This window comes from Halichoerus grypus, chromosome 5 (genome assembly GCF_964656455.1).
Source record: "Halichoerus grypus chromosome 5, mHalGry1.hap1.1, whole genome shotgun sequence".
Taxonomy (NCBI): domain Eukaryota; kingdom Metazoa; phylum Chordata; class Mammalia; order Carnivora; family Phocidae; genus Halichoerus; species Halichoerus grypus.
In genome coordinates this window covers 166,254,652-166,266,822 of record NC_135716.1, presented here as the reverse complement: position 1 = coordinate 166,266,822, position 12,171 = coordinate 166,254,652, and the positions used below count along the sequence as shown (strand labels likewise).

General features: G+C 41.2%; 1 protein-coding gene across 2 annotated transcripts in view; it reads right to left on the bottom strand.

Annotated features, from left to right (window-relative positions):
- The window catches only part of TAF12 (TATA-box binding protein associated factor 12), a 33,185-nt gene extending 24,255 nt beyond the window's left edge, over positions 1–8,930 (bottom strand). Inside the window, exon 1 of one of the 2 annotated variants that reach the window (XM_078073545.1) lies at positions 8,807–8,930. The gene's annotated coding sequence lies outside the window, so the exon portion shown is untranslated. The remainder of the gene's footprint in view (positions 1–8,806) is intronic. The other variant, XM_078073544.1, reaches the window with a different exon arrangement.
- Positions 8,931–12,171: the final 3,241 nt, after the last annotated feature.

Sequence of the window (12,171 nt, the reverse complement as noted above, 5' to 3'; positions counted from 1 at the left end):
AAATCTTAAAAAAGAAAAGCCCTTCTAAAGATGACCCAAAGCTCAGGAGTCATAAAAGACTGACGTGTTCAATTACATACAAATAAAGATGTCTGAAAAATAAATAAATTTTTAAGTAAAAATAAAAATGTCTGCATGACAACAAACATAATAAAATTAAAGGACAAAAGACAAACTAGCAAAAATATATGCAATATGTATCAAAGACAAAGGACTAATTTCTTTTACATATAAAAAATACCAATGCATCAATAAGCACCCAACCACCTAAAAGAAAAATTGCAAAAACAACAAAAACGACAGTACAAGAAATTCAAATAGCTCTTAAAGTAATGAAACGATCCTTAAAAAAAAAGTAATGAAATGATTCTTATTCTCATTGATAATAAAAATGCAAATTAAAACTATTTATTCCTCCTTTGGCAATGATGAAAAAGTTCTATACATACTGTTTGAAAGTTTTATAGAGAAATAATCATTTCACACGTTGTTGGAGTTGGAAGAGGGGTGGAGGATATAAATTAGTTAGGTCTCTACAAAGGGCTACTTGGCACTACATGCTATTAAAAAAGCATGTATTGGGGCACCTGGGTGGCTCAGTTGGTTGAGCATCCAACTCTTGATTTTGGCTCAAGTCATGATCTCAGGGTCTTGAGATCAAGCCCTGCGTTGCATAGAGCCTGCTTAAGATTGTCTCTCATTCTTCCTCTGCCTCTCCCCACCATTCACACACGCGTTCTCTCTCTAAAAAAAAGAAAAGCATATATTGTTTTGATCCCATAGTTCCATCTTTAGCAATTTATGTTATAGTTGGATATCTATGTAAATAGAAAACTACACATACGAGGAATATGAACCTAAATGTCCAACAAAAGTGATATAGTTAAATAAATTAAGGTATAACCACAAAATGAAATACATTGAAAAAGAATAAGACTCATGAAAATATTAAGCTGGGGCACCTGGGTGGCTCAGTTGGTTAAGTGACTGCCTTCAGCTCAGGTCATGATCCCAGGGTCCTGGGATCAAGTCCCGCATTAGGCTCCCCCTGCTCTGCAGGGAGCCTGCTTCTCCCTCTGTCTGCCACTTCCCCTGCTTGTGCTCTCTCTCTCTGTCAAATACATAAATAAAGTCTTTTTAAAAAAATAAAATAAATTAAAAAAAAGAAAATATTAAGCTGAATGAAAGAATCCAGGGGTGCCTGGCTGGCTCAGCTGGAAGAGCATGCAACTCTTGATCTCGGGGTTGTGAGTTCGAGCCCCATGCTGGGTGTACAGATTACTTAAATAAATAAAACTTTTTAAAAAATTTAAAAAACAGGGGGCGCCTGGGTGGCTCAGTCATTAAGCGTCTGCCTTCAGCTCAGGTCATGGTCCCAGGGTCCTGGGATCAAGCCCCGCATCAGACTCCCTGCTCAGCAGGGAGTCTGCTTCTCCCTCTCCCACTCCCCCTGCTTGTGTTCCCTCTCTCACTGTCTCTGTCAAATAAATAAATAAAATCTTTAAAAATAATAATAATAAATAACAAGGAAGAGGACGCCTGGGTGGCTCAACTCAGTTAAGCATCTGCCTTGGCTCAGGTCATGATCCTGGGGTCCTGGGATCAAGCCCCATGCTCGCAGGGAAGTCTGCTTCTCCCTTTCCCTTCCCCCGCTCATGCTCTCTCTCTCTCTCTCTCTCTCTCTCTCTCTGGCTCACTCTCTCTCTCAAATGGATAGGTGGAATCCTTAAAAAAACAAAGAATGAAACAAAGAAGCTTATGAAATGACCTCTAAAATACACTGTTCATTGAAAATGCAAGGTACAGAAGAGTGAGCATAATTTGTTATCATTCATTAAAAGACATATAATTGTAAATGCATAAATTATTCCTGGAAAGATACATAACAAACTGATAACAGCAGTTATCTTAGTGGGGAGGGTAATGGTAGTATCTGGGTGGCCTATGGGACCAAGGTGGAAGAAGATTTACTTTTCATTGTATACCCAAATTCTGTCCCATGTGCATGTTATCTATGAAAAAAGAAAGTACTGTTTGGTTTGTTTCCTCTGAAAAAACAGGTAATTCTGACAACTGTTTTTAAAATATAACAAAAAATAAGGGCACCTGGATGGCTCAGTCACTTAAGTGATAGACTGTTGATTTCAGCTCAGGTCATGATCTCAGGGTCAAGGGATCATGCCTCACATTGGGCTCCGCAGTCAGTATGGAGTCTGTTTGAGATTCTTTCTCTCCCTCTCCCTCTGCCTCTCGCCCACATCGCATACATGGGTGCAGACTCTCTCTCTCCCTAAAATAATAAATCTTAAAAAAAATATATAGCAGTAGCAACAAAAATGAACCTTGATCTATATCTCAGACCTTATACAAAAACAAACTCAAAACTGATTACAGATGTAAAATTAAAAATGTAAAAACTATAAAACTTTTACAAGAAAGCGTAGGGAAAAAAATCTTCGTAACTTTGGGTCAGGGCAGGAATCTTAGATACAACACCAAAAGCACAATCCACAAAAGAAACTGATAAAATGGACTTAATCAAAATGTAAACTCCTGCTCCACAAAAGAAAATAAAGACAAGTCATAGACTAAGAGAAAATATTTACAAATCACGTATCTGACAAACAACTTGTATCCAGGATATATAAAGAACTCTCAAAATTCAACAATAAGAAAATAAACAGACCAATTTAAAAAATGGGCAAAAAAATCTGAACAGATCCTTCACCTAAGATATACAGATGGCAAATAAACACATGAAAAGATACTCAATATCATTAGTCATCTGGGAAATGCAATTAGGGAAATGAATACTAAATACTATTAGAATAATTAAAAATTTTTTAAAAAATAAAAGTGCTGGAGAGGATGTTGAACAACTGAAACCATCATACATTTCTGTGTGAATGTATAAAACAGTGCAATCTCTTTGGAAAACAGTTTGGCAGGTTTTTTGTTTGTTTGTTTTTTAAAGATCTTATTTATTTACTTGAGAGAGACAGAGTGATAGAGAGAGCACAAGTCAGGTAGAGGGGCAGAGGGAGAAGTGGACTCCCTGCTGAGCAGGATCCTGGGATCATGGCCTGAGTTGAAGGCAGACATTTAACTGAGCCAGCCAGGTGCCCCAGTTTGGCAGTTTCTTATAACATTAAATATATATTTATCATATAACCTGGCAATCCCACTCCTAGGTATTTACCCTAAAGAAATGAAAACTTATATTCACACAAAAATTGGTACGTGAATATTTATAGCAACATTATTTTTTTTTTTTTTAAGATTTTATTTATTTAATTGAGAGAGAGAGAGAGAGAGCAAGCAGGGGGAGTGGGAGAGAGAAGCAGGCTTCCCGCTGAGCAGGGAGCCCGATGCGGGGCTCGATCCCAGGACCCTGTGATCATGACCTGAGCCGAAGGCAGACATTTAACCGACTGAGCCACCCAGGCGCCCCTGTAGCAACATTATTAATAACTGCCAAAAACTGGAAACAATCCAGATTTCCTTCAACTGGTGAATGGATAAACTATGAATATATATTCATACAATGGAATACTACTCAGCAATAGGAAGGAAGAACTACTGATACATGCAACAACGTGGATAATCTCGAATGCGTATGCTAGGTGAAAGAGGCAAGACTCAAAGGCTACTTACTGTATGATTCCATTTATATGACACTCTGGAAAAGGCAAAGCTATATGGATGGAGGAAATAGATCAGTGGTTGCCAGTGGCTTGGAGTGGGCCAGGGCTGGACTACAAAGGAGCAGCATGAAGAAAATTCTGGGGGTGGTGGGACTGTTAGGTAGCAGTGTGATGGTGCTTACATGACAGTATGCATTTGTCACAACTCATAGAACTGTACTCCCAAAAGGGTGGATTTTTTGGTCTGTAAATTTAAAAACAAAACATCACAACCATTCTGAAATGGTCAATGCCTCCACATCCAAATTACCTGTTTACTGACAACTTTCATCAAGTCCAACTGTGGATGATGCTGACCAAGCACAATGGAATGAAGTGACTGTTAAATAACCTGAATCCCATTACATAATATACCATGGTTGCCTTTGGGCTACTCAAGTTTCTAATTCTCAGTTACTTGGAATGCCAAGAAATAGGAAGTATTGCTGTGTAAAAACAGGCATTAACCGTGGGACAGTTTGGGAGAACACATAATAGTAAACCCTTATTAGCACCTACTATGTGGAAATCACACGCTATGGGATTTACAAAATAATTCCAGAAAGCCCATGCCCCAGTGATCTACAGTAAAAGTTATTTAGTAATTTTATCAAAACAAGATTGTGTGGCTGGGAGTTCAATTAAATACCAAGCCTATCCTCCCTCCCCCTTACCAGCTACATTTAAACTCTGGTTGATAGGCTGAGGATAACAAGCCCCAGCTGCTTTTCCTTTTAACAGCTTGTACCTCAAACAGAAATCCAGTTGCAACCCTATTACTGTATTAAGAGGATCTGATTTTTCAGAGGGTAGGAGATGGGGGGATACCTTGTAGTAGTTATAAGACTATGGCCTTTTCTAGACATCTGTTCCATTAACAGATTTTTTTTTTAAGATTTTATTTCTAAATATACTCTACACCCAATGTTGGGGCTTGAACTTAAAAACCAGAGATCAAGAGTCGCATGCTCTTCTGACTGAGCAAGCCAAGTGCCCCACATATATCCACCCCCACAAGACTTTTTTTAAGTGGAGAGAATAGGGGAGTAGAAGACCAGATTGTCTTTAAAACCCTTTCACTTCTGAAATGTTTAGGAATTATTTAAACAAAATACTGGAATGAAGGGGACTGCTAGGCTGATGGCATAAAAGCCCTATCACTATGGTGCATGACTTAACTTACTAACTGGGTTTTCTACCTGTTTCTCTCCTCACTGGCTTCTAGATGTATCTAAATCAACTCATATTTCCCAGCCTAAAAAAACAGAAAGAATCAATTAATTGCATTCTGTGAGACTTGAGAACAACAGAAACATGGGATTTTTTTCCCCACTAGTTTTTTTGACTAGTTTAGTCCTATTTAGGTGGTTTTGACTTAACAGAAAAGCAGTATACTACAGTGGTTGAGGGCATGGACTCTGGGGGCAGTGTCTGGGTTCAAGTACCAACTCTGCCACTTATTAATTAGCTTTATGTCCCTGAGCAAGTTATCTAATCTCTTTATGCCTCAATTTCCTCATCTGAAAAACTGAGTTAATCATAAAGTGTATCTCATGGGATTGTTGTGACAATACATTGAGTTTATATATCTAAAGCACTTAGAAGAGTGCCTGGCACATGGAAAGTACAAATAAATGTGTTCGCTAATATTATATAATATATATGCTCTCCTCTTCTAAATCTTAGTTATAAAAATCAGTGTATTAGAACTAAAAGGTTTCCCCATTGTAGTATGTGTTGGTGCCATCCTAAAACCATTTTTATGACTTCAGATATTAAAAAAAACAATAGTGACTGAAAAAAAAAATGGTAGCGGTAAATGATCAACAGGAGGCTGATGAGGAGTACTATGGCACAAGGAAGACCCAAGTCAGGAGGGTTGGGTATCATCCACTTCTGGCACTGAATTATGTGAGCTCCCTTTGACCAGTTTCTACATCTACAATTAAGCGTAGGATCAGACAGATTTTAAAGTCCCTTCCAGCTCTAAGAAACAGTGTAAGATTTTAGATTAGGTCCATATGTACTGATTTCAGTTTGTCTTCTGCATCCAGCACACCTGTTTCACAGTACAGACTCTAAACACTGCTGGTATATTGTCTCCAAAGTATTCTGGGGCTTTCCATGAAGACTGCAGATCAAAAGTAATATGTTCTGGGATGCCTGGGTGGCTCAGTCATTAAGCGTCTGCCTTCGGCTCAGGTCATGATCCCAGGGTCCTGGGATCGAGCCCCACATCGGGCTCCCTGCTCCCCGGGAGGCCTGCTTCTCCCTCTCCCACTCCCCCTGCTTGTGTTCCCTCTCTCGCTGTGTCTCTCTCTGTCAAATAAATAAATAAAATCTTAAAAAAAAAAAAAAAAGTAATATGTTCTATGTTCATATCTACTCTAACACAATGATTTTCTGATCAGGTACTTTGAAATACTATTATAATAACTCAGTGCTAGAACCACAAATGAGTGAAATAAGTACATTTTGCAAATGTAGAAGAGGATGTTAATTCAGGAATAAGTTATCATTAATTAAACCATCAAGTACTTTGAAATGGTGGCATGGGCATGCTTTATTTCACAATTTGGTGTAAGTTTTGATCACTTGCAAACAGTAGAGGCACTTGCAAATAGTATAAGCTAACCCTCTGGGAAAAAACAGTAGTTTCAACTAGTTAGCCCAATTTCCCTGATCATCTAGTTCATGTTACAATTAATTGTAAAGTTAATCCAATTTAGCTCCTTGTTCTTCAAGTTGGTCTTTCTTGGCCTCTTAAATTTCAAATTAAATATATCTTAGTCCATTGTGAGGAAAAGTTCTATTCAGGTCCTATTCTCCTATCTTAAATATCTATTCTTATTTAAAAGCACAGAAATTTAGTTCTCCTCAAATACTACACTATATAAGAACCCTAACAAGTTATAGTACTTGACATAAAGAAAAGTCTTAAGGAGGAGGGGGGTGCTTTTATTTTTTTTTTTTTAAAGATTTTATTTATTTAATTGACAGAGAGAGAGAGACAGCGTGAGAGGGAACACAAGCAGGGGGAGTGGGAGAGGGAGAAGCAGGCTTCCCGTGGAGCAGGGAACCCGATGCGGGGCTCGATCCCAGGACCCTGGGATCATGACCTGAGCCGGAAGGCAGTCGCCTTAAACCACTGAGCCGCCCAGGCGCCCCGGGTGCCTTCATTCAATGATATTTTTTATATAAGTGTTATTTCTATTTTGTTGATGGGCAAACTGATATATGGAGAGGAATTTACTTAGAAAAGTAGAAAAAAGTTAGTCAAACACCTAACATGGGTTTAGTACCATGTTTTCTGGCAAGGTACTTAACCTCTCTGAACCAACTGGTACTAACAATATCTAACTTGTGGGGCTGTAAGTGATAATTAAATATTTAAAAGTGCTTATGATGGTGCCTGATCAGTCTGAGTAGGTTTCAGTAAAAGATATTATTGAAGGGAAGTAACTCGTCCAAGTATCCTTGACATTCTTATCTAAAAGCAGCCATCTGGGGCGCCTGGGTGGCTCAGTGGGTTAAAGCATCTGCCTTCGGCTCAGGTCATGATCCCAGGGTCCTGGGATGGAGTAGGAGTCGGAGTCAGGGTCAGAGTTCAGGGTCGGGCTCCCCGCTCAGTGGGGAGCCTGCTTCTCCTGCTCCCTCTGCCCCTCCCCCTGCTTGTGCTCACTCTCTCTCTCAAATAAATAAAAAATCTTTAAAAAATAAAATAAATAAAAAATAAAATAAAAGCAGCCATCTCCAGTAAATGCCTATACTAAAAATATAGGATACAACTTACTTATCTACAACTTTCTAAACTGCTTACTATATTTTTGGGGGGGAGGGGGCTTCGTTTAAAGGTTCCCTAACTGGTTAAGTGACATTCGCTGTATTGATGTCAATACAGTAACAAGCCTCAAAATGAAGTACTAAATTTGTAAAAAATTTCCCTCTTGCGTTAGAAGTTAAAGCAAAGATTCTAGAAGCATGTTTTCAAGGATATTAGCCAAGTATTTCCTATTTGCTAGGCACAGTAGGGTACTATATCAAAATTATGATCTAATCAATCATTACCTCATTGTGATCCTATACCTTCTTTGGACCTCAGCCTCTTTACATATAAAACAGGAGTTTAAAAAAGATTATCTTTCTGGGCCATCCTGTCCTCCCATCTCTAACATTCTTTGATTTGAGATGCAGAGATCTGTGCTCAATCAGGGTCGAGTGGAATGGTATTTAAAGCACTTATCAAGTATATAACTGAGTTCAAACGGCTTCGACTTCACATCAGAGCTTCGTAAGAATGAAGCAGAAAACGAAGATGCTTGCATGGGGCTTTCCTAGAGAAAGTATCTGGCACAAGAAAAGCCTGCCAAAAGCCAAGCAGGCAGCGGGAAGGAAAGGTCTTCTTCCCCTGAATACATCCTTTACCACTCTGGATTCAGAGTATATGAGGAAAAAATAGATCACTAGATCTTTTCCCAACTCTCTCCCTTTCCCTTGGAGTCTGATCTCGCAGCCATGGCCCCTTATACTCTCCGCTTTGGGGAGCTCGGGTCTTCGCAGCCCTGTTCCCTCAGGTACTTCGGAGTCTCCAAGCCCAGATCCCGTCCCCACAGAAGCCCGTCTTCATTGCCCGCTGCTGTTCCTTCCAAACCCAAGTGTTCTCTGAGTGCTCCTGCCCCTCAGGAACCTAAGTCTTCGCTGCCCTGTTTCTGACTCCTTAGGAGCCTGGATCTTCACTGTCCCGCTTCTGTCTCTTAGGAGCCCAAGTCCTCACAGCTCCGCTTTTACCTTTCCGAAGCCCGTGTCTTCACGCCCCTTTCCCTTCCGACCCTCTCCTCTTAGGAGCATGGGTCTTCACAATCCTGTCCCTCTCACACCGCTTTCCCTCAGGTGCCGGAGAACTCACATCCGTCCCCGTTCCCTAAGTCCCGTCTACAGCCCGGGTCCCCACAGCCGCGTCTTCTCCGAGCCCCGATCCCCTCAGTCCCGTCCCAACAGCCTGATTCCTCGCACAACCCGGTCTCCTCCACAACCTAGTTCTTCAAACACTGACCCACTGTGGGTCTGGGTCCTGACTCCCTCCTCCCGCTCTTCTTCCTCAACTGCCAGGGCCCAAGACTCACAGGCAGCAGCGTCTATCTCCCCATGATATGCGGAGACTGCCCCAGTGAAGCGTTCGTCTCAGCAGCCGGTCCGACTGCTCGGCCCTCCCCGAGTACTTCCGGCACCGCTCCCCGCCTCCAACCCGGAAACGCGCGGCTCTTCCGGCCGGCGGGCGCGCGCCTGGCTTGCGCAGGCGCAGACTGCCCTCTGACACGTGGTCGGGGGTCCTAGGCTGTTGCTCCGCTCCGGGCGTTGTGGTTTTTCTTGCTTGTGGTTGACTGGCAGCGTGGGCGAGCCCTTCGCCTTCTACCCAGGTGTTACGAACGCTGCCCTTGCTGTTTCTTTCCGTCTCCGCCTGTCGTATATATCGCTAGCACTACCGGTAATTGACGCCCTCGGATGGTTTAGAGGTCGCCATTTTTAGTTGGTGCCTTTTATCTTGTTATCGGGACGGAGAAACCCACCTGGGACCGCAGCACCCAGTAGGTAATTCTGTTGAACTCTTAACAAGGGAGTTGGCAACACAAGAACCTGGAGACGAGAGACCGTTTGTACCTGTGGATTGGCAACTAATAATATCAATTGAGCGTTTACTGTCATCCAGGAAGTTTCCTAAGCCGCTTAATTCCGATATATCGTTTAATCTTTTAAAGAAAACCCGTGAGGGATGAAGTAAGGTTCTAGCTAATAAGTGCAGTCTCAACTTGAACTCAGAAGTCTCACTGTAAAGCCCAGTACTGTCCTGTATGTAACCATTAAACTGATGATTTTGGTTTTTCCATCAAACGCTTTGGGATAACTTTATTTTTTACCCTATGCCAGGTGATAGGCATCTAAGACCCAGTCCTAGCCAATGTGGCAGGAATGTACAAAGGGTTGTGACAGCCCAACGTGAGCCCTGGTAACTGCCCACAGGAATCAGGAAGAGGTGTCTCCCAACTGTATTGGTGCAGTAACCTGACCTTCCTGTCTTTTTTCTTAGGAATCTCTACATTCAACATGGGGCTCAAACCCAACCCTGAGATCAAGAGTTGCACGCTCTTTGACTGAGCCAGCAGGTCCCCCAGTGCCCTCCTTGTCTTTATATCTTACAATCCTCATCCTACCAAACTCCCAATCACCATCTACACTGCCACCATATCTGAATTCTTAGATTCAAGGCCCCTTCCACCATTAGGCTTCAAGCAGTCTTCCTTAGCCTAATTTCCCTGATACTGCTCTCTTCATTCTCCTAAGGATCTGGAACACCTCCCCCCCTCCCCATCTTTTTAAAGACCAGTTTAAATATACATTCTTCATTCAACAAATAGAGTGCTGGTTGTGTGCCAAGCCTTTTGCTAGGTGCTTGGGTATGTACCAGTAGATAACCACAGACAATAAATATCCTTGTCCTTACTTTACAATCTGGAGTGGAAAAACAGACCATCAGAAAGTACACAAAAGTGTAAGAAGAGAGAATGCCAGAATAAAATAAATACATAAATACCAGATTTGTCTAGCTGGGTGATGGAGGACCCTGAGCTAGAAAAGCTTATTCAAGGATCAAGATGGCCACGATGGCCAAGGTGGCTGGAGCTTAATAGGTGATACAGTGGAGGGTAAAGAGTTTGGAGAGGTAGGCAGGGTTCAGCTCAGGCTGGACCTTGTAGGCTATGGCTAGGACATGGGGTTTATTTATTGTGCAATGGGAAGGCATTGGAGTGTTGAATAGAGGAGTGAAATAATGATTTGTTTTGAAGAGATGACTGGTGGATTATAGGAAGAGCCCCCAACAAACAATTGACAGAACCCACATCTAGGCTTTCCACCGGTTTATACTACAAGTCTGTATCCTATTATAGTATAAGAGCTGTTTATGTGACTCCCTTCAGCTTCTCCTTTGTAGAGGTCAGGTACCTCTATGTATTATTAAAATACATCAAGGAAAGTGAAATGCCTGAGTCTATATTTTTCGTTTAAAAAAAAAAATGTATGTATATGTACATAGAAAACAGTCTGGCAAGAGAAACACTAAACTGTTAATAGTAGTTTGGGGAAAACATTCTCACGTTTCTGTACTGTTTCAATTTTTTTTACAATTAGCACATGTTGTTTTTATATTAAAAATGAAGTATATGTGAGTGATTCCATTTTTATGCCATTCTGGAAAAGGCAAAACTACAGGGCCAGAGAAGAACACTGATTACCAGGATTGGGACTAGGGGTAAGGGTTGACTAGAAAAGGAGACCAAGGAACTTTTGGGGGTGATATAAATGTGTGATATTTGATTGATTGTGGTAGCAGATACATGTCTATATGAGTTTGTTAAACCATATGGTAAAAAAGGTGAACTTACTATATGTAAATTATATATCAACAAACCTGACTTTAAAAAATGAAATATGGGGGGAGCCTGATTGGCTTAGTCAGAACGTGTGACTTTTGATCTTGGGGTTGTGAGTTCCAGCTGCACATTAGGTGCAGCGATTACTTAAAATCTTAAAAAAAAATAATGAAATAGGGAAAATATAGAAAGCAAGGACAAGTTAAAAAATATTTTCAATTATGCAAGTAATAAAATTACACAATAATGAAATAGCTCATTATGCTTTTTAAAATAATTACAATATTAAAGGTAAGTCTGATTTCTTGTGTGTCATGGTCCCCATCCTTCCCTCCTTCCCAGAGGTAATCAGTGATGTGTTTTTGCAAATCTTTTTTTAAAAAGTTAATAAAGTATGTGGCATTAGAAAATATATAGCACTGGGTTTTATGTGCACACGTGTATGTTCTTTATTACGTTAACGACATGTGGTACCCTATTCAACACCTTCACTCAATTTTTTTTATATCTATTGATAAAGATCTACTTTAACCAATCCAAATTTGGTATTGCTTTTTTCCCCTCACGTTAATGGTCATCATGCTGTACCTTATTCGGCAACTCTTATCACTCAGTGCTTTTTGGTGTTTAATTCACTCCTTGGCAGCACAGTAGATAGCATTCATTCCACTTTATGAACACACTACGTTCTGCTAATCATTAGCAGAAGATTAGGTTGGTCCCAGTCCTTCTCTCCCTGTGCCTCCAGTTTTCCCATGGTGGGGCCGCTTCAGGTTGGATGGCCACGGGTGGTACAAGTTTGTGCATTTTCCATTTTAATAGGGTGGGATTCGTGTCTTCCCCAGATAGGTACCCACAGCCGCCGAGAAGCGGGTATCCCGCGTAACGTACAAAAGGTGCGACCTGACGCCCACTGCAGCTGGCGACAGCTTCCCAGCTCGCTCCTACAACCGCTCTTCCTTGCCACTCCCTCAGCGCCCGCCGGCCCCTTCCCAGCAAGCACCGCGCATATTTGCATATCAATTTACGTCCTTGCCCTTACTTCTATATAAAAATCGAAA